This window comes from Nomascus leucogenys, chromosome 7b, assembly GCF_006542625.1.
Source record: "Nomascus leucogenys isolate Asia chromosome 7b, Asia_NLE_v1, whole genome shotgun sequence".
NCBI lineage: Eukaryota > Metazoa > Chordata > Mammalia > Primates > Hylobatidae > Nomascus > Nomascus leucogenys.
Window position 1 is genome coordinate 86,920,703 of NC_044387.1, and position 20,331 is coordinate 86,941,033.

Sequence of the window (20,331 nt, forward strand, 5' to 3'; positions counted from 1 at the left end):
CAATTTACAGCTTTTGTCTTACCCCTGCTTAAAAAATAAAGTGTTCATTTGGTCTGTCTTACATGCTTTAATAATGTTTCTACAAATAAATATTTCAAACTTATACCTAATCATGGCATCACTACCTCAGTTGTTTAGACACTAAATTTTTCCTACCTAGAATTGTTGAAAATATATGTTTAAAAAAGCAATTGAGATTGTGTATTACACAGACTGCCATCTTGAAGCAAGTCATTGTGTATGTCTAATCACCTGCCTTCAGTCACCACTCTCCTTCTTCTTAATTTTATTCTTTAGACTTTGTTTTTTGTTTTGCTTTTTGGTTTTGTTTTGCTTTTAAAAGAGTTTGAGAGGATTTTGTTTTATATACACAGGGAATCCTGTATCCTGTTGACAATAAAGAGAGCCCTATGGTTCAGTTAGTTTTATGGTTGCATAAATCAAAAACTCTCTAAAAACTTTCCTAACATGTTGAATGATCATGAACAGGTCACACAAATAATTTAAAAAATATATAACCATTACAATTTGATTTCTAGAAGTCCACTTTGATAGATACTTGCATTTTTTAATAAGAACAATTATTGATTTTTTTAGTATTAGTGAATTACATTTGACAAATGTATATTTTAAATCTCAAAACAATTTTGTTAAATAGTTATTAAGTCCATTTCGTAGATGGGATATTTGAGCTTTTACAAGTGTTAAGCAACTTTCTCCAAGAAAAATAACTAGCATGTAGTGAAGAGGGCTCATGCCTAGCCAGTCCAACTCTGAAATCCGTCCTCTTAACTACGACTCCAGCAGGCTCAAACCATAACCTGAAGGTCTCTGGAGACCCCTTTAGGAGTCTCCGGAGGCCCTTTTAAAGGGTTTTTTGGATAAAACTATTTTCCTAATAATACTAAGATGCTATTTGTCTTTTTCAAGTGTGTACAGTGATGTTTTCTGGACACTACCTCACAGGTGATATCACAATAGGCTGAATGTAGAATCAGATATAGTAATCTAGATCTCTTCTATTGAGCCAGATACTAAACATATTTGATAGGTTAAACACAATGTCACTTCTCTCTCATCTTTGCATTTTGCAAAACTTAACTATATTATTTAAATATTGTTCATATTGCATAATAGATTCATTACTTTTATTACTAAATACATATATATTTTAAGCATCTGTTTTAGTTTCTAATGCAGTTATTAACATAGTGCACACATATGAACAAAAAGTCCTTTGCACTCCCAAAATATTTTAATAGTTCAGTCACAACCTGAGACCAAATGATTTGAAAACCATTGGGCTAATCTGCACTATTTATCACTTCTGATTACACATTTCCACATATAATAGAATGATATCCTCTAAGAGTATTTTAATAGCAGTACTAAGATTCATGGTTCTACTATTTTTAATTCACTGTATTTTATTTTAAATATTCTATTCTCCACTTCCACCAGGTGGTCATTCTGATCTATGAGGATTTTGCATTTTTTAATTAAGTTGCAGGACTTTAGTAAAACCAATTGTCACCCTAAATGTGTTAGTTCTTTCTCCTCATTTCATCTACTCATATCAAGTACCATTGGCGACTTAACATTCTCAATTTTCACAACTAATAATAGTATGTAACAGTACATAATAGTATGTAACAGTATGAAGCTACAGTAGAAGACCCACCAATCAAATGAATGGAACCCTGACTCGACAGAGAAGTAAATTCTTGGCAATTATGGGGATGTAAACCAAAAATAAAATTCTAAGCACCTCCCCCCAACCATCTGAATGGACTTACTGCTCACCCAGGACTCTTAAAATTTAACCTGAGAGACTGTTTTAGGCCATGATGGGAAGTGGGGGTCAACATGCCTCATCATACCTCTCTGGTATTAACATCGACACAGACTTCAAGTCTGATAAGAAACATTTTACAACCGATTCTCTCTGAAGCCTACTACCTTAGGGCTTCCTGTGCAAATGAGAACTTTGGTCTCTACAATCCTGTATCTTAACCCAGAGATTCCATTCTGTTGATCCCAGGTCTTTAAATAAACTCAACCAATTGCCAACCAGAAAGTTTTAAAATCTGCCCATAAGCTGGAAGCCCCCACTTTCTGGACCAAACCAACGTATTTCTTAAGTGTATTTGATTGATGTCTCGTGCCTCCCTAAAATGTATAAAACCAAGCTGCACCCAGACTACCTTGGCCACATGTTCTCAGGACCTCCTAATGGCTGTGTCAGAGGTCATGGTCACTCATATTTGGCTCAGAATCAATCTCTTCAAATATTTTACAGAGTTTGACTCTTTCCATTGACAGAGAAAAGGCAATAAAATAAAGATTCTGCTATAAGGCAATAAAATAAAGATTCTGTTATCCTTTTTAACTTGGCATTTATTCTCATTAACATACCCCTAATTAATTGTCCCTGTCATAGGAGAACAAGGTCAGATGGAAAACAGTATGCAAGAGGTGAACAAAGAGTTTTTAGGTTAGTCTGTGAGGAGACTATAAAACCAGTAGAAAGAGACAGAGGACAAGATGAAACTTTTTAAGATTATCCATATAAAGTCATGATAGATCCTTGAGAAAAACCATGAGCTCATGTTCACTGACTTTGTAAGAGGCTCTAATGGCTATTGTTTAAACTAATTTAAGCCATGCCAGATGACAGCTTTATCCAAAAATGATGGATTTATGAAGTTCATTTGTGTGTGAGACTAAATATCTGTTTTTCTCAAAGCATAATTTCTAAGTGTTAAATGAATTCTCCATAGAACTGACATGTTTGACCTCAACTGGATGCCATTACAGGTATAGTAAAATCATTAATGAGTAAAAGATTAAGCATTGATCACAGTATTAGCTAAATACTTAGCTAACTCAGCAATGACATTTACCAAGCTCATTTTCTTATTTTAAGAAGAGTACAAGAAATGTAAACATTAAATTATTCTTCACTAAGACAGCTAATGGTTCATTGGAGCTGCAATGGTTTCCAATAAAGATAAGAGGAAAATAAGCCTTTTTTTCAGTCATTTTACTGTGATAAACTATATCTAAGAAACTACTATTGATAATAAAAGGAATAATGCATTATTTTGTGTACTGGAGAGGTTTTTAAATAAACTCAACCAATTGCCAACCAGAAAGTAACCTCATATACAAAGGGGAAATATCAATAGGTAAGATCTTTTTTATGAGAAGTGAGTTTTTGCAACTTTATTTTACCTTTTTCCGGAAAAAAGATAGAAATTGTAATTAATATCTAAAGTTTTATATTTATTCTTCTGAACTTGAATTTTATTTAATGTACAGAATAAATAATTTCTAGAAAGACAAAAATGTTGGTGTGTTGTTGAAGGCATGTCCTGCATTTAATTTTGCTCTGTAGCCCTCCTTGGCCAAATGGAGCTAAAGTACTGACAGCTCTTAGTCACGTGTATTCTTAGTGAACTATTCTATTCTCAGTGAACTAGCCCCATTCTCTAGGGTTGTCCCTTTCATCCCCCTTTACTCTGCTCTTTCTTTCTTCAACTAAATTCTTCTGCCTAAAGCATGTTGGAGCTGGGATTTCAGGAACAATGAATGTTTAAGTATTAACATGCAGAGTATTTATAATATGAATTATATCTATTCACACAATGGTTCTTTCAGAAATAATTAATAGTACCTAAAAGATAAATTTACCTTGAATTTAATCAGCTTCTTTATCAATTCATAGATGACAACACATAAATGTGTAAGAGATGAACTAGGTATTGCAGAAGGTGGAAGAATAGTGTTTGATGTAAGAAAGAGAATATCTTTGCATATATTATTTTAATAGGTAGTATGATATAGATTATTTCATACACTGATCAACACCTTCCCTGATGCATCTATATTAATCTACATGAATGGTTTACTTATGGGTATGCAAAGGCAGTAATGAAACGGGTTTGGTCCAGGAAGAGCTAAGGAAGCAGTGCACTTTGGGAGTTGTAGTACTTCATTCAGTGTTTCTGGCTGTAGGAAAATGTCCTTGGTATCTGGGAATAAAGCTCTTTCTCATAAGAAAATAATCAAGGACTGTTACTTTCAATCAATCATCCAGTTAAAATCTGAAATGATAATAACAAAAAAACCTCTAGAATTGGTCTGACACAATTTTGAATTTAAGGGATAAAAGATATCTGGAACATGGGGGAAGAAAATAGAAGGTATCCTACAAAACAAGGAAAGTCATTCTTTATACAGGAACACTGAGTACTAAAATCCTAGAACAATGACAGATATTTTTAGGAAACAATGTTGTGATTCAATATAACATACTGTTTATGATATTGTATTTCATATATTTATGAAACAGAAGGACTTGCTTTGGTATAACTCAGATATACACACATCTCTATAATATGTAAAATGGAATTTAGTCAATGGAATTTGAGAGAGAACTCAAGTAAATAATTCATGATTAGGGACGTTATTATAAAAGTAGAAGCAGTGAATATTGAAATTGAATAACAAAAACTTCACTCTAAATAAATGTTATGAATATGGATACAAATATGATTACAAATAAAAATATAAGTATGTATAAAGAGTTATAAAATACTTCTCAGTAATCACTGAGGTATCCAAATCGTTTGATTATGAATACTGTCATTGCTCCTAAGTATGCTATCCTGTATGGGTTATTTTCTTCCATGAGGCATTTGTATTTGATGTCTGCAGGCTCTACATACTGGGGAACACTTTGCAATAAATATCTGTCCACTTGATGTTTTGGATACTACCCAGGTAGGTCCCAAATATATACAGGACCACAACATTACAGAAAGCTTTTATCCATTTTCAGGTGAGATATAATTTTTTCCACCACCTAGTGCCTCGCTGGCTCTTCCGCTAACTTTCTAATGTGATCTCTCCAAGCAAACACTGAACTTTTCCCTCTATTCCCACATACTTCACAGACGTTAAAACAGAAGCTCGAAGACAGCAAAGATTGGCTTGGGCCTTCAGGGACTCACAGGCTTTTGAGTTTTTTACCTCTACGGATTTCTGCTTTCATTCATATATTTGGCGTATGGTAATTTTCTTTACATTCTTTTTAGCTCAGAAATACATTGAAAAATATACTTTTTATGAAGTTTCCCTTATGCAGAATAAGTAAGTTCTGGAGATTTAATGTAAAGCATGGTGACTATAGTTTAGAATATTGTATTGTATACTATTATAATTTGCTGAAAAAGATCTTATATATTCTCACCCTACACACAAAATATGGTAACTCTGTAAAGTGATGTATATAATAATTAACTTGATTGTGGTACATTTGACAATATATACATATGTCAAAACATCATGTCATATACCTTAAATATATACAATTTATATTTGCCAATCATACCTCAATAAAGCTGGAAAGAAATTTGTAAGTTTACTTTTATTATTATATGTAGAATTAAATTTGCCTTACAACAAATTAATTTTACTTCACTGGTATTGTTTTCCCTAGAAATTTTAACCTTTTTCTTCTTAGGAATATATAATAAAATGTTAGAATTGGCATATTTTCTACATTGCATCTTACATTATTTTCTCATTTGTATCATATGAATCATCTGTAAACAAAAGTGGCTGGGCTATATAGATGGCACATATGGACTAAAGGAAAACTGAGGACCTCTCTGGCCTGTGATGCAGATAGGATAAGCCGATCTTATTCTTTCCCCTGGAAACATAAAATAAGAAACACAAAAATAATTAGGCAATAATTGTTAGAAGCTGCAGTTAAGAGATCATTGCTAGTGTTCAGACTACAGAGGCATCCTTGGAAGAATGACCTAAAAATGAGATAAAAGAAGCTAAACAGTGGTAAGCAAGAAAATTTGGGTATGCAAAGTGTAAGTGAGAGCCAGGATCCAAGATATTTTTAGCTCCCATATACGTCTTACATACAGAACCACTTCCCAAACTCCATCTCAATAAAGCACTATTCCATTAAAATAAAAAATTAACACTTACTGCAAATGAATCCTGTGTCAGGTGGCATTCCAAATGGTTCACAAGGATTAACTCATTTTATCTTCCCAACTACTTTAAGAGGTTGGGACCACAGTCTACTCAACATATGGGAACACCACTCTACATATGGGAACACCAAGGCACAGAAAAGTTAAATAACTGTATCTTAAGGCTGTAGAGTGAGCAAATGATACCTCCCAGAGACTAACCTTTGCAGTCTCCTTTGAGAGCCTGAACTCTGAACCTTTCCTATAATGTATTGACATCCATTTACGATTCCTGTATTTGCATTTCAGGATCCCTTACCATGTCTGTATATCTTTACAGTAAATACTCCGTTGCTTGTGCTAGTTTAAGTGTGCTTTTTTTCTCACAAACAAGTCTGCCTCAACATATTCCTGTGTGTTTCTATAACAACCTGAATTTTCTCCAGGCAAATGTTTATTACATAAGTACTCTACTGTTACATTGCTCTTCTCTAGCCAACAGATCTCTGTGGCAACAAAGCCCTGCTTGAGTCAGGGTTTATCATCATATCCAAATGTCTAACAAAATATGCAAATATGAGGCACACAGTATGCCTTTGTAAACATTGTTGAAAGAAAGCAAAGTGAATGAATGCTGCTGACACATTAAAGAACAGATACAAGAGAAAGAGAAGAAAGCAAATATTTCAGTTTACTAAAGATGTTTGAAGTGTTTTCCCACAAGTTTTATTAATAACTTAATTCAGCAATTGTTTATTGAGTACCTACCACAAACCAAGCATTTTTTGCAATTTTAATAGCAAAAGTAAATTTTGATTTAATTTAATGTAGCTCTAGTTGCAGGAGACATAACTCTTAACAAGACAAGTATCGTTCCTTCCTCTACTGAACTTAGACTCCAGCAGTAGAGAGACAGATAATGAAAGAAATAGTTATAATAAATCATGCCAAGTGTCTGATAAGCAAAGTTTAGGATCCTGAGGAAGGCATAAAAATAATCACAATGGGCAAGGGGAAGATAACACAAGGAAGAGAATTTTCATCTTCAGCCTAAAATGTAAGTAGGGTTTAGCGGATAGGGAAATGGGTAGAAGACTGTTAAAGGTAAGAAGCACTCTGGGCAAAAGCTCCAAGACTGTCATGCTCATGAAACCAAACACAAATTTAATCAATGTATATTTTATGGATAATCAGCATATATATAACATCTACACAATATCCATTCCACACAGTGTAACTTTAGCTTCTGTGATCACAGAAACCAATAGGAAACAGAATCCTAAGAGAAATTATTATCATCATAGCAGCTTCCACACCACGGGAGTTAGCAATATCCCAAATGAAATCCCATTCATAGGAATACTTTCACAGATATTCTGTGAGGATTAAAATTATATCTAAAATCACTTCTCATCTCCCATCCCTCTCCATCACTTACTGCAATCACTTCCATCTATTTGACATAGAAGAGGAGGCTGAAGTGATTGCTTTTAGGGAGGCTTACAATCTTTTATTTTTTTGTCTTGTGTGGTCTCCAATTCCCTCTTTTTGAGAAAATAAAAAATAGCCTTGAGAGTTTTCATTTTTTATGACATTAAGAGCTAGGCCATAGCTTTCTTCTTTTAAACATACACAATTTCAGGAAAAATGACATCTGAGGAGGCACTCTGTGATCGTGATGCAAGCTGAAACCTTTCTAACTTTCACTGAATACAGATAAAAACAAGAAATTGCGCAAACCACAAACATGACCGATTTCCCTCCCTCTCATCTCGCCTCAGTGAATGCTGCTTCTTTACCAATCATGGCTCCAACTGTTACTCCTCCTTTCTCAGTAAAAACAACAAGAACAACAACAACAAAACCCAAAAATCTAAGATATCGAATTATAGAATCATTCCCTCTTCCTGAGAACACCCAGTTTAGAGAAAACCTCTGCTTCTTGCAGCCTTCAAAAAATCATTCACAACAAGCCATAATCCTTTAACAATTCCCACTTAATGCTTTTTGCAGAGGCCTTCATTGCTGCACTGTAGATATGTTCCTTGTGGTCTATAGCCAGACATTTTATTTGTTTACTCCATGCATTTTGTGAACTTCAGCTGTCTTTCATAAACACTGAAGCTTTGACAGCATGTATCTTTAAGCAAAACATCAAAAATCCTGCAATTAATATTTTTCTACAACTTTATTTGCAGAGCCTGACAAATAATTCTGCAGACACACTTCTTTAAAGAAAATTTTGAATTTATTTTTTTTACTTAATAATAAGGGAAGGAAAAAAGAGGAGCCATTTAAACAGTTGTAAGTAAAAGACAAAGGAGGAAGTCTGCTTTAGATATTGGACATCTTTATAATGAATAATGTAATTAAACAGGTTGAAATGCAGTAGATGTGGGGAAGTGGCAGTGGTGGTGAAGCCTGAAGTAAGCAGGGATTATCTCATGAGAAGCCTTGGAAACCACGCTACAGTTTTTACACATTATTCCACACAGAATGCCAAATAGCTGAAAATTGTTAAGCTAGGGTAAGACACAATGAGGTGTGAATTTTTAAAGCGTCTTTTTGGCGCTAGCATCCATAATGGAACAATATTGGAGAGATGAAGGTCATTAGGAGGCAGCTGAGTTGAGGAATGCTTGTGTTTATGCAGGGACAGTGGAGACGGAAGGGAGTATATACACCTAATATTAAGAGGCAGAAATGCTAGGGCTGTAGAAGTGTTTTTGAATGGGAGAGGTGGAGGAATAAAGAATCACACCAAAAGTTATATATTAGGGAACAGAGAAGATGATACTCTGGAAAGCTATTAAGGGAAGTACATTTGGAGACAAAGAGAAGTTCAGTTTTAGATGCGGAAGTGGCGGAGGCAATTTGAGAGGAGGGTCTAAGAGTCAGTTGAATATGTGGGTCAAGAGCTCAGTAGAGATGTCTCTGCTGAGGGTAGAGATTTGGGAATGAGCAGCACTTAGATAATAACTCAAGTCACAAGAGTAACTGTGGTTGCCCAAGGAGAGCGTACATAGGCACCTTGAACTCTAATGCTGCAGGATCCAGAAAAAAATATAGACATATAAATTCAGTCTCCATATGAATGCATAGAGAGTGGAAGAAAAAACAAAAAGTGCATGCCCTTCCAAGAGACTGTTAAGAAAAAAAAAAGAAATGAATTGCATGTAACCTGGAAAAAGACCAAAAAAAGAAAAAAAAAGGAACCAAGGGGAAAGGACAGGATAGTTTTTAGGGCACCATTCTGAAGAACGTTCACACTTTCATAATAGGTTGATAAAATGGAACATAAAACGTGGGTAGGAAATAGAGGCAGAAGAGAAAGCCATGAGAGCGTGGTGCCACAGAAACGATGAAGGATAGTATTTTAAGGAAGAAGAAATGCCAGTAGTGCGCAATGCTGGGACCCTCTTAAATAAGTTGTGGCTTTAACAGGTCACGTTAGCCTTAGTGATGAGAATGTGCTTTGGACTGATTGGCATGAAGGGCTTCTGAGAAGTAGTGTCTTTAGATTTGTTGTTAGGTTGAGGATTTAAAAGGATAAAGGGACGAAAGACAAAGTCAGCAACTGTAGTCAATCTATTCAGTGTTCTTTTGAATAATAGTATATAACATATAATAATATACAGAGATATTGAAAAATAAACTACGCTCACAAACTATTTGATACCCTTTCTTTGCAGAAATAGAACCTAATCCTCTCATTTGCGCTTACCCGCCTTCTACTGCAGTCCAATAGATGGCGCTTAAGAGCGATAGCCAGCTCACTCTCAGGCAGACTGATGACTAGTGGAAGCATACTAGGTGATGGCGGCAGTGGCAGGCTGAGATTCTGTTGCGGTGTGCGCTGAGGCCTCGGGGGAAGGGGAGCTTAAGGGGTAGCACCCGTTCCTCATCCTGAGCCGGCAGGAACACCGTCTGCTTCCCTATCATGCCCCTGTTGCAGGGCTCATGCCCTTCAGTTCATAAAGACTTTGTCCTTTGTTTCCCAGCCACAGTGCGGATAGGCCCAAACTCTGTCACTTGTCTGTCCTGCATTGCTGCCACTCTGTGTAGGAAGGGGAAGTTGAGCCCAAACCTTCTATATAAAGGCTCGCTTTCAGCAGGGGTGGGGCAGCTATGAAAAGTGGAGAACTCTCTGGTTGCATATGCACCAGACCCCAGGGTAAAGAACCATTGCTGCAACCACAGCAGAGGATGGGGGTGGGGCAGGAGAGCACCCCCTCTCCACGTCTGTTCCCAGGCATCAGTGCTGCCCCCTTCAGTGACTGACGCTACACCCACGTTTTTTTTGTCCCAAGAGGGATTCTCTTAGGCTTTGTTCCCCTCTCCCAGAGGGGTGTTCCACACCCAGATTTGTATTACTCAGTGACCCGCTAGTCCCCTGTGCATGCCAAAGTCAGACTGAGTTGTGGGGTGTGTTTGGGAGGGATCTGGTGGTGCGGTGACTCAAGGGCAGAAGATCCCTGCGCAGAGCAGTGGCCCACTATGAATGCACCACCAGTATGGCGCCTGCCATCTGGGTCCAGGCCTGTGGGGAGTGTAGCATGCCTGCATGAGCTGGCCACATGGTTCTGCATCTCCGGCAAGTTCCCAAATCGTTACAGATAGCATTGCCTTGGGTTATGAGGGCAGAGGGGCTTCCCCACAGTGTAGCAGTCAGCAGACTGTCGCAGGGGTGAGGGGAGCAGCAGAGAGGCACTCCTACTAACCCTTTCCATGGGGCTCTGAGTTCCTTGGGAGTCAATCCCTGCAGACTCCTGCAGTTTGCCTTTTCTGCATCGCATCTTTTCCCATAGGCACTCCAACAGGCCCTGGCTTTCTCCCCTCAGTTTTCCATTTGGAACTTGTCCATTCACTAGTAACATTTATCTTCTTTATGGAGATAATTGGCAATCAATGGGTCTAGTCAGACATCTTGAAAAACAACCTTCTATGTTGTTGGAATTTTATGGTCTCACAATGTGAATGGGTACAGTAGTCGTGTTAAGTATTCTGGACTTGTGATCTCTATTGTGAATGCCATGTCTTTTCTCAGATCTGAAAAATGTTCACTCAGTATTTCTTTGAAAGTTGCCTGTACCCTTTGTTTTTACTCTTTCTATAACTTATATTGCATATACACTAGACATTATTATTCTGTTCTCCATCTCTCAATCCCTTTTCCGTATATTCAATTTTGATCACACTCTGTGTTTTATTCTCAGCAAATAATCAGTTCTAGGGGACATTTACTCTTTTCTTTGCCATATCTAAACTGTTATTTAAACCATCCACTTATTTCAATGGCTGTTGTTAGTATCAAGATTTTATTTTTCAAATCTGTCCTTTTAAAAATACTGTCATCCTCTCCTTATATCTTCCATTTTTACAATTTTGTTTTTATCATAAATATCATTATTTTCTAATCTTCATTTAATTTTTCTGTTACCTGAAATTTAGATTAGTTCATTATATGTGATGCATTTTGTTTATGGGAGATTATTTTTGGTTTGTTATTTTTTTGATTTCAAATCATCCTGTTTTTGAATCTTATATGACCTGGATTGAGGGTGTATCTGTCCACATCAATTTGGCATTTGCTTTTGCCAGGTGTCCAAGGCTCTCTCTGCCTTAGGACTACTGTGTTATTTATTCAGTGTAGAGTCCTGAGCTACTCAATAATATGCATTTACATCACAGACTGATCAAACTGTGGTTCTGAAATGTTAAGGATCCCAAGGTAAGAAAGACATATTTCCATTACATCTACTTCTTCTAAGACACTAATTTATTTTTCTGGAACACCTGTTACTGAGGATGTATCCAGTTTTATATAGAAGACTGAATTACAATTCCACACAGACACCACTTTGCAGTTGATTTCTTGAGATTTATCTTATTTTCTTCTAAACTCATCCATACATTTGAAGACATAATAGTTTTTCGAGTATTTTAAAGTATTTTTTAGTGAGAGGGTTTTGGGGTTATGTAATCCATGGAATGTAGTTCATGGAACAAACAGAAATTTCATGACTTAATTGTTGCATAAATCCTCTTTCATTGAATACTCGCAATTTGGAAAAATCTATGTTGCATAATCAATTTAGTGTTCTACACTTTGCTTATTGAGCTTCCTTCAGTGATTTATGTTCCTTTACTTATTCATGGTTTTATGTTCCTCTCAAACCTCTACAGATAAAGGTGTCAGACTCTCTAGAATAGAAGCAGACAAGAACAAGTAGAACATATTAAATTTTCTGATGTTGAAACCCGCTGTAGAAGAATTGACGATCCATTACCTTTGTACTGAAGAATAGAGTGGATTTCTTTCTGCCTCTAGGACTTACTGTGTGAGTTATTGTCCTTTCTTCTCCCCAGGTACTAAAATGAAACTAACTCCACCATTGAAATTTTCCTTCAGGCCCACCAGGGTTGTAGGTTTGGGCCAACTTCTGATAATCACAAGCAAAATGTAGAAAATGAGGTTCTTCTCAACATGATTTACACACCAAGTTATGGAATTTATTTTTTAGGAAAGGAGCTGTAAACCAAGTCAGGGCTGTTCAAGATGCCAGTACTACAGAACCTGAAAATGTTTTCCCAGTAAGAAAATAATGGAATTCTTTTATATTTTGGCTTTAACATATAGAGATTCTCAGAATCAACAGCCACTACAGAATAAGGTGCCATCTACAAATAGGAATAAACAAATGGCAAACTAAGACATTAGATAATTTGGCTGATCACGGTGGCTTGTGCCTGTAATATCATCACTTTGGGAGGTTGAGGTGGGTGGATTACCTGAGATCAGGGGTTCGAGACCAGCCTGGCCAACATGGTGAAACCCCATCTCTACAAAAAATACAAAAGTTAGCTGGGCATGGTGGCAGATGCCTGTAATCCCAGCTACTCGGGAGTCTGAGGCAGGAGAATCACGTAAACCGGGGAGACGGAGGTTGCAGTGAGCTGAGATCGCACCATTGCACTCCAGCCTGGGTGACAAGAGCAAAACTCCATCTCAAAATAATAATACTAATAATAATAATAAATAAAAAATTGAAATATAATCATGTAAATGTTAACAAATATAAAAACAATTACTTCTTTCAACAAATAAAAAGACTAACACAATTTTGAAGCTACTGAGGATTTCCATTGCTTTCTGTTAATGAGTATTCCTTCTTTCTTGCTTTCCACTCCATTTAATCAGTTAGAAAAGGCAAGTCTGCTTATTTTCAAAATCCTCATTTCCCAATGGTAAATGGAAAACCTAGAAAACAGTTATGGAAGAAGTGGCAGAGTGAAATGCAATAGTCACTCATGCTATTTAAAGTTTTCCTGAAGATCCATTTTCAATTGCTTCTTTCTCATTTAAATGCTTTGTACATATGTACTCAAAAACCTGGGGTCTAGAATTTGAAAACTTGTTTTGACCAATGTATAAAGTGTCTCCTTAAAATATCACACTAAAGAACAGAGTTCTAGAGAGTACATAAAAATACTTTTTTCGTTTTGCAATCTGATGTTTGGATCAAAATCAAAGATAATTTATGTAGTATAGTAAATCAAATTTGATTGATCGTTATTATTTTATGTATCTGAGGGGAAATTTCAGCAACTGGTTCATAAATAGAGTGGCTAAATAGAATTTTATGTCTACATATTTGGAAAAAAAGAAAAAAATGAAGTCCCCTCCATTTAATCATATTACACCTTTATTTTGAGAAAGATTTACTTTGCTTGTTTTAAATTAGGACACAGAAGAGAAAGAGTGTAATAATGCCTTTCAGATAAGTAAAAAGAATGGTGCATTCTTGTGTTGCCATCTCTATTTAGCATCCATGAAGCTACAGGCTCAGCAGCATAAAAGCAATTGTCTCTTTAAGAGCTAAATCTTATTTGTGCACAGCATTAGCAATAGCCCCAAGGCAACAATGAAGATGTTTTCAAAGTATTGCTTGGGAATTTGTCAGTGATTCTCATTGACATTAATGGGAGTTTTATAGGCAGTTTTACTCCCTTCACTTTGAAATGTGTAAGAGAGTTTCTGCAAGTGTTTTTTGCAGTCTTTTTACAAATTTCATGAAGAAATGCTTTCAACTATGAATGTGTCTAAAAAATGTTGAAATAACTGTTGATCTGGGGAACACAATCAACTATAAATCTTGGTATCCACTTTAATCAAAGTGGTTATTTCAGTTTTTAATAGCGGTCGTTTTATCCTTCCTCTCCCTTTCAAATTTTAGCTTTTTATAATGGATAATACATTTGTAGTTGGTGTGAATTGATACACTGGTAAGAGAACCGATCTACTTGCACCATATAACTGGACATAGCACATGAAAATGCAATACCAAAATGTTTATTTTTACAGTGGTGAGCCTTGATATTAGTTATCCATTTACTTATTTATAATGCTTAGCACTTCACCAGACACAGTGAATATAAAGGTGGTAAAAAATCATGGAGCTATTACTAAAATTAAAAGAAATCAAATACTCATAACAGAAGTGCTTGTAAAATCATAATACAAAAAGCACCATGAAGAACACATACATAACAAGAGGAATAATAGGGAGGTCCAGGAAGGATCTGGAAAGAATAATCCTTCAGCTGCATTTTAAAGGATGAGTTGGTATTGTTATGGTAATAGAAGGATGAGGAAAACCATTTCCCAAAGAGGGGATATCAAGTGAAAAACAGTCCTGTGATAGAAAGGATTATAGCAACTACCTGAAATTTTTAATAGGACACTGTGGCTTGAGTGGGCAAGGGTAGGAAGCCATGACCCATAAAGAGGCAAGGATGGCAGCAGAGATCAGACTGTAGAGATTTTAGTAGATGATGTTAGAGAACTTGGTTATTAGGTGGGAGAGTGTGTGTGAGAATGAAGGGGGAAGAGCCCCTTATAAAACCATCAGATCTTTTAAGAACTCACTATCATGAGAACAGCATGGGGGAAACGGCTCCCATGATCCAAGCACCTCCCACCTGATCCTCACCTGACACGTGGGGCTTATGGAGATTACAAATCGAAATGAGATTTAGGTGGAGACACAGAGCCAAACCATATGAATTGTCAATGCTAATAAATCATTAAGTAATAAAAGGGCTAAATTATATATAAATATATAGGTGGCTAGACAAATATAGATATAAGTGTATATTAAATTTAGCAAAAGAGAAAGAGCAATGGTGATATTGGAAAAGGTATTTGCATTTGTAAGATCAGAAAAAATCATCTCAATCATTGGCTATGAATTGAGAAAGATTAGCAAACCAAAAGTTGGAAGGATCAAAGTCTAGAGGGTTGTGTGTACTGTATTTGATTCAGAAGAGAGTTCTTTGAGTATGTGTAAATACTGATTATTATAATTCAGTACAGAAAAGCAATCGAAGATCCAAGAGAGTTCAGAGATAGTGAATAGAATAAGTCACTAGGAAGGGCTGAAGGATTTGCTTTTTAAAAAAAGATGGAAACTGACTTCCACTACAGGGAAGAGGGACTCTAAGAGCCAGGTAAATTGACAGATTTGTCAAAGAAAAAGTTTTGTCCCAAGCATAACAAATGTGTATATTTTGTATCCTGCACCTTTGCAGCCTACAACAATCTTTAATAATGGCATGTTTAAAATTAGAACTATATTATTGCTTGGTTCTCTACCTCTGTTTTCTGTCTGATTCCATTTTATGTTTTCCTGTTAGTTGACTGTATTGTGCACTAATGCTAAGGTGTGAAACTTGTAAATTCTAACTTCATATACAGATATATCTTTAACATTTGCTTTTTCTATATGCTGTTATTATTCTGATAGAAGATATTGATGTTATCTTGAAGCATGTTACCAGTCTTTCTTTTCAACAACTTTTATGGATATATAAAATATATTCTCTCTTTCTCATACACACATACACACATTCTTTTAAACTAGATAACTAAAACAACTTTCTTTCTGAAAAACAAAACTAGCCACTTATAAAAATGAAATGTTGCCTACTCTCTCTGAAATGGTACCCTATTTTCATACTCTAAAATGACAAAATTTTGTCATGATTTTGATTTCTTTGCTGCAAGTTAATAAAATTTGATAAATGTTTCTGATAAATTTGTCTATGAAATGTTGTTTTAACCAATTTTGTGATTGAAAAGTAAGTAAGATGCTATCTAATATTACCTATGAAGCCTGGGTGGGAGGTCATTTACTGTGGAATATAGAGTTGATGTTTTAAAAAAGTAAAGGATATTTTAAATAATCCCTGGGAAAGTGAACTGGCCAAGGAAAATGAAAGATTGTGGGTTAGCATTAAGGTCCACTTGATATTGGAGATTATCAATCTTATTTTATTTTACTGCCCAAGCTTTCAGATATTGCAATTATGCAACCCTTAATATGTGGGAAACTTTAAAAGTCCATATACATTGTGAGGTATTCTTATGTCTAAACTGAAATGTTCCTACTGGGATAGCAATATGTTTTTGTCTGTTTCTTCTTTGATAAAGGGTAATATATTTCTACTTGCCTCCTAGCGATGGCTTTTTATTTGTACTCCAAAACTAAGATTGTTAGCATTTGGATTTCTCCCCTTTAGATAAAATAGTTTGTTTTAACCCTTTTTCTTCTTTGTCCTTTACTTTAATCTCAGTATCAAGTTATTGCTGGGTACTTTCAATGGCAAAATTAAATTACCAAACTTTCCACAAGATTGCATCTCTTTTTAAGAAATAGGTGTGCCATGTTTTCCCTCTTTCCACTGTCTGCAAATAGAAGCTTTGTAAGCAATTGGGTAAAGGCACCAGGAGAAGTGAAGCATCAGATAAAATCATAGTAAACTTTTTGGAGATATGACAGGCATATGGAAGACTGTTATAAAATATTTCATGATGAGGAAAACTTTAAAAATAGAATATGCATGAATTATAAGGAGAAATAAATCTTAAAGATAAGCTAGAAAAGAAAGGAATGCTAAAGACTACTATTACCTTTTCAACTAAAGAAAATAAAAGTATACATTTTTCTTATGTTGGTATATATATCAGAAAACAACACCAATTCAGCCATGATCGAACTTCTCACTTAATTGTCTTGTTATTATACTAGAAGATTTTATTTTATTGTCATTATGTTCTCAAGGTTGGGGCAACAGAAGTTCCCCAAGTGAGTTTTCCAATAAGACAGCAGATGATGTAACTCAACTGGCATTAAATGACCATAGGGGTCTACCACTTACCAAATCTGTGACTTCTGAGGGGCTACTCAACTTCTTACCCTCAGTATCTTCCTCTGAAAATAATAATAATTTATTCTTCAAAATAATTTTTGCAAAGTAAATGACTAGTATATGAAAATTACTGAGTCAATTTTCTGACACATAAAATGAATTAAATAAATAATAGTTTATTTTCCTCTTTAGGGTTTCAGCTAAACATAGTGAACTAACTTTGGGCTTTTGATAGATATTCGTAATCATGCCAATCCAATAGTTTAACAGTCTTCTAAATTCCTCTAGGAATCCTGGAATCCCAAAAAGAATTAAACTTTACTGCCTCAAAACTTTAAAGACATAGCCTTTAAAGAATGTAAACCTATTTCTCATGGAACAAATATCATGATCAAAAAAATTTAGATTTGGAAAGTACTTTGAATCCTGGGTAGCTCAACCTTCCATACAATGTAATGTTTTCTAAAGACTGCCAGCCAGGGTCTATTTGGATATTTCATTGATAAGGAATTCATTCTGGGAGGTTTTTCCAAGATATTTGACACCTTTAATTATTACTACTACTATTATTTCAATGTAAGCACGCAGTTTGCTTAGCCACACTAATACCGAAAACCTCTCTTCCCCTAGAGTGGACAGGAGCTTAAATTTTACCACAGGTCTTTTACATAGCCTTTGCTGGACTGTTTGGAATCTGTGTCATGCACTGGTGCTTCAGATAACTGGACAAAACTTATACGTACAATTTGACAGTACCCTTGTCTGACTTTTTCCAGTCTGGAATTCCACTTCTCTCATTTTCTACTAACTGCAGTTTCCCCAGTCCCCATTGTGGTAGGCAGAATGACTTTCCCCAACTAAGACCTCTATATCCTGATCCCCAGAACCTGTATATGTTACCTTACATGGCAAAAGGGACTTCAAAGATGTGACAAAGGTTATGGATCTTCAGATGGAGAGATTATTCTGGATTTTCTGAGTAGGCTTAGTCTAATCACGTGAATCCTTAAAACCAGGAAACCATTTTGGCTTTGGTCGGAGAGAGATGTAATAAAGGGTCAGGGAACTAATCCATTGCTTGTTTTGTAGGTACAGGAAGCATCCATGAGTGAAGGAATGGGAATGGCCTCTAGAATTGGTAAAGGCAAGGAATGGATCCTCCCCCAGATCTTCAAGAAAGAAACATAGCCCTGCCCTCACCTTGATGTTAGCCTGGTGAAATCGCATCAAGTTTCCGACCTAAAGAACTGTAATAAGATACATTTGCATTGTTTTAATCCACTAAGCTTTTGGTAATTTGTTGTGGTAACAACAGAAGGCTAACATACCCAGCTTCTAGTTTTTCAAGCCAGTAGGACTGTGAGTTTTCCATCTGAGTAGCTCAGCTTGGAAAGTCTAGAGTCTGCCCCAGGCTAGTTAGGATGCTGTCTTCTTTCAACAGTCAATCCTGCATATAAGTTCCATCTTCCTTGGTTCATTCTATTTTTGCTCACTCTTAGTGTCTTGAGATAGTTGATTTTATAATTTATGTAGAATTTAAAGTTGTTTTATGCCAGAGGGTTGATCAAATAGAACCTTATACCTTACGAGCAGCAGAGTCTCCCATAACTTTAAATTTAAAATGTTTTTCTTTAGTATTAAACACAAATTCTTATCACAATTATTGGTTCTAATTTTGTTGATACTTCACATAACCATGTCTAATCACATTGAACATGGTGTAATTAATATTTGAAGAAAATCAAGATTTCCTCGCTAAGAATCTTCTTTTCGAGGATAAATTTTAGGCTTTTGTTATATGGTATGACTTCCAAATATTCCAACTTAGAAAACTTTCTTGTATATATGTGGGTGGGAGAACATTGTATGTGTGTGTCTAAAGAAAGTTCACCCAGAATACTACACAATATCTCACATGAAGTCAGATCAGTTCAGAATACAGTGTGCAATGGCTTTATCACACTGAATATGGTGATGACAGATCAGTTTCAATCAGGTCTTATGAAGTGTGCTTTTGATTCAAACTAAGTGTAATGCATTATATTTTCCAATTTTAGTTACTCGTTAGTAAATTTCTTCATATCTTTGAATTTTTAATATAATAGGAAGAAAATCATAATTACAATAGCCACTATTAATTGAAGACCCATAAATTGCTAGGCTCTGGGTAAGGTCACATTCCTCTGTTTCCTTATTTACTTGGTACAACAATTATGAAAAATGTTGGGCATTATTTCTATATTTAAAATTACATTGTCTAATTTTAAGTGAAAATAGCTACATAAAGAACACATTCAGTTTTCTGAATAACCAATTAAACTTAATTTCAATCAAAATTGAATTTACTTTTAAGATACAAGTAGATAAATCACAAAAATGAAAGATATTTTTTAAACAGTGAGAGTTTATTATTGTTTCTATGAGTTTATTCAGCTCTGTGAACCAAAATCTGCAAGTTCTGGTTAATAAGAAATTTTGCAATGAGTTTATTTTCATTTCAAGCATAGTAATAGGCATTAAACTGTATTTGTCTGAAAGCCAAGTATTTATATTAGTTTTTTTTTTCTACAGACTATGCATGTGTTTTCTCTAACAAAGAGAAACCCAGGTGTCATTGGCTCTCTTTTCATTGCTTTCCGAAACTTGATCAGTCACTGTCCAACAAAACAAGATTGGGCCCTTGAATAAGCCATCTCACTCAGTCACTCAGAGTAGCTCTTCAGAGAGAAGACGGAAAATCCATTTGCTTTTTTAAAGAAAAACAGTTATCTAAGCCCTGATCTGGCTTCTATAGGAGCTTGGAGAAGGAGTTTCAAGCTGCAGCCAGGCAGGTACTTGATAGACTTCGCATTATTGGACTGACGATTTTTTCTCCCCTGTCACACCTGTATTTGTAAACTGTACAGCATGGTGACTGACAGTGCCAAAGATGAACAATAAGCAGAGATTAGAGAAAGAGATGAAAAGACACTGTATTGGAAGAGGAAAGCGATCAGCTTTTCATTATTCTATCAGAGCTTCTGCTTTGTGAGCGATAGATCACTGTCAATCACCAAGAAAGTAGGATGAGAGGAACTCAAAAAATCTCATTTAAATAAAGTGTTCAGAGTGTTAACAGAGA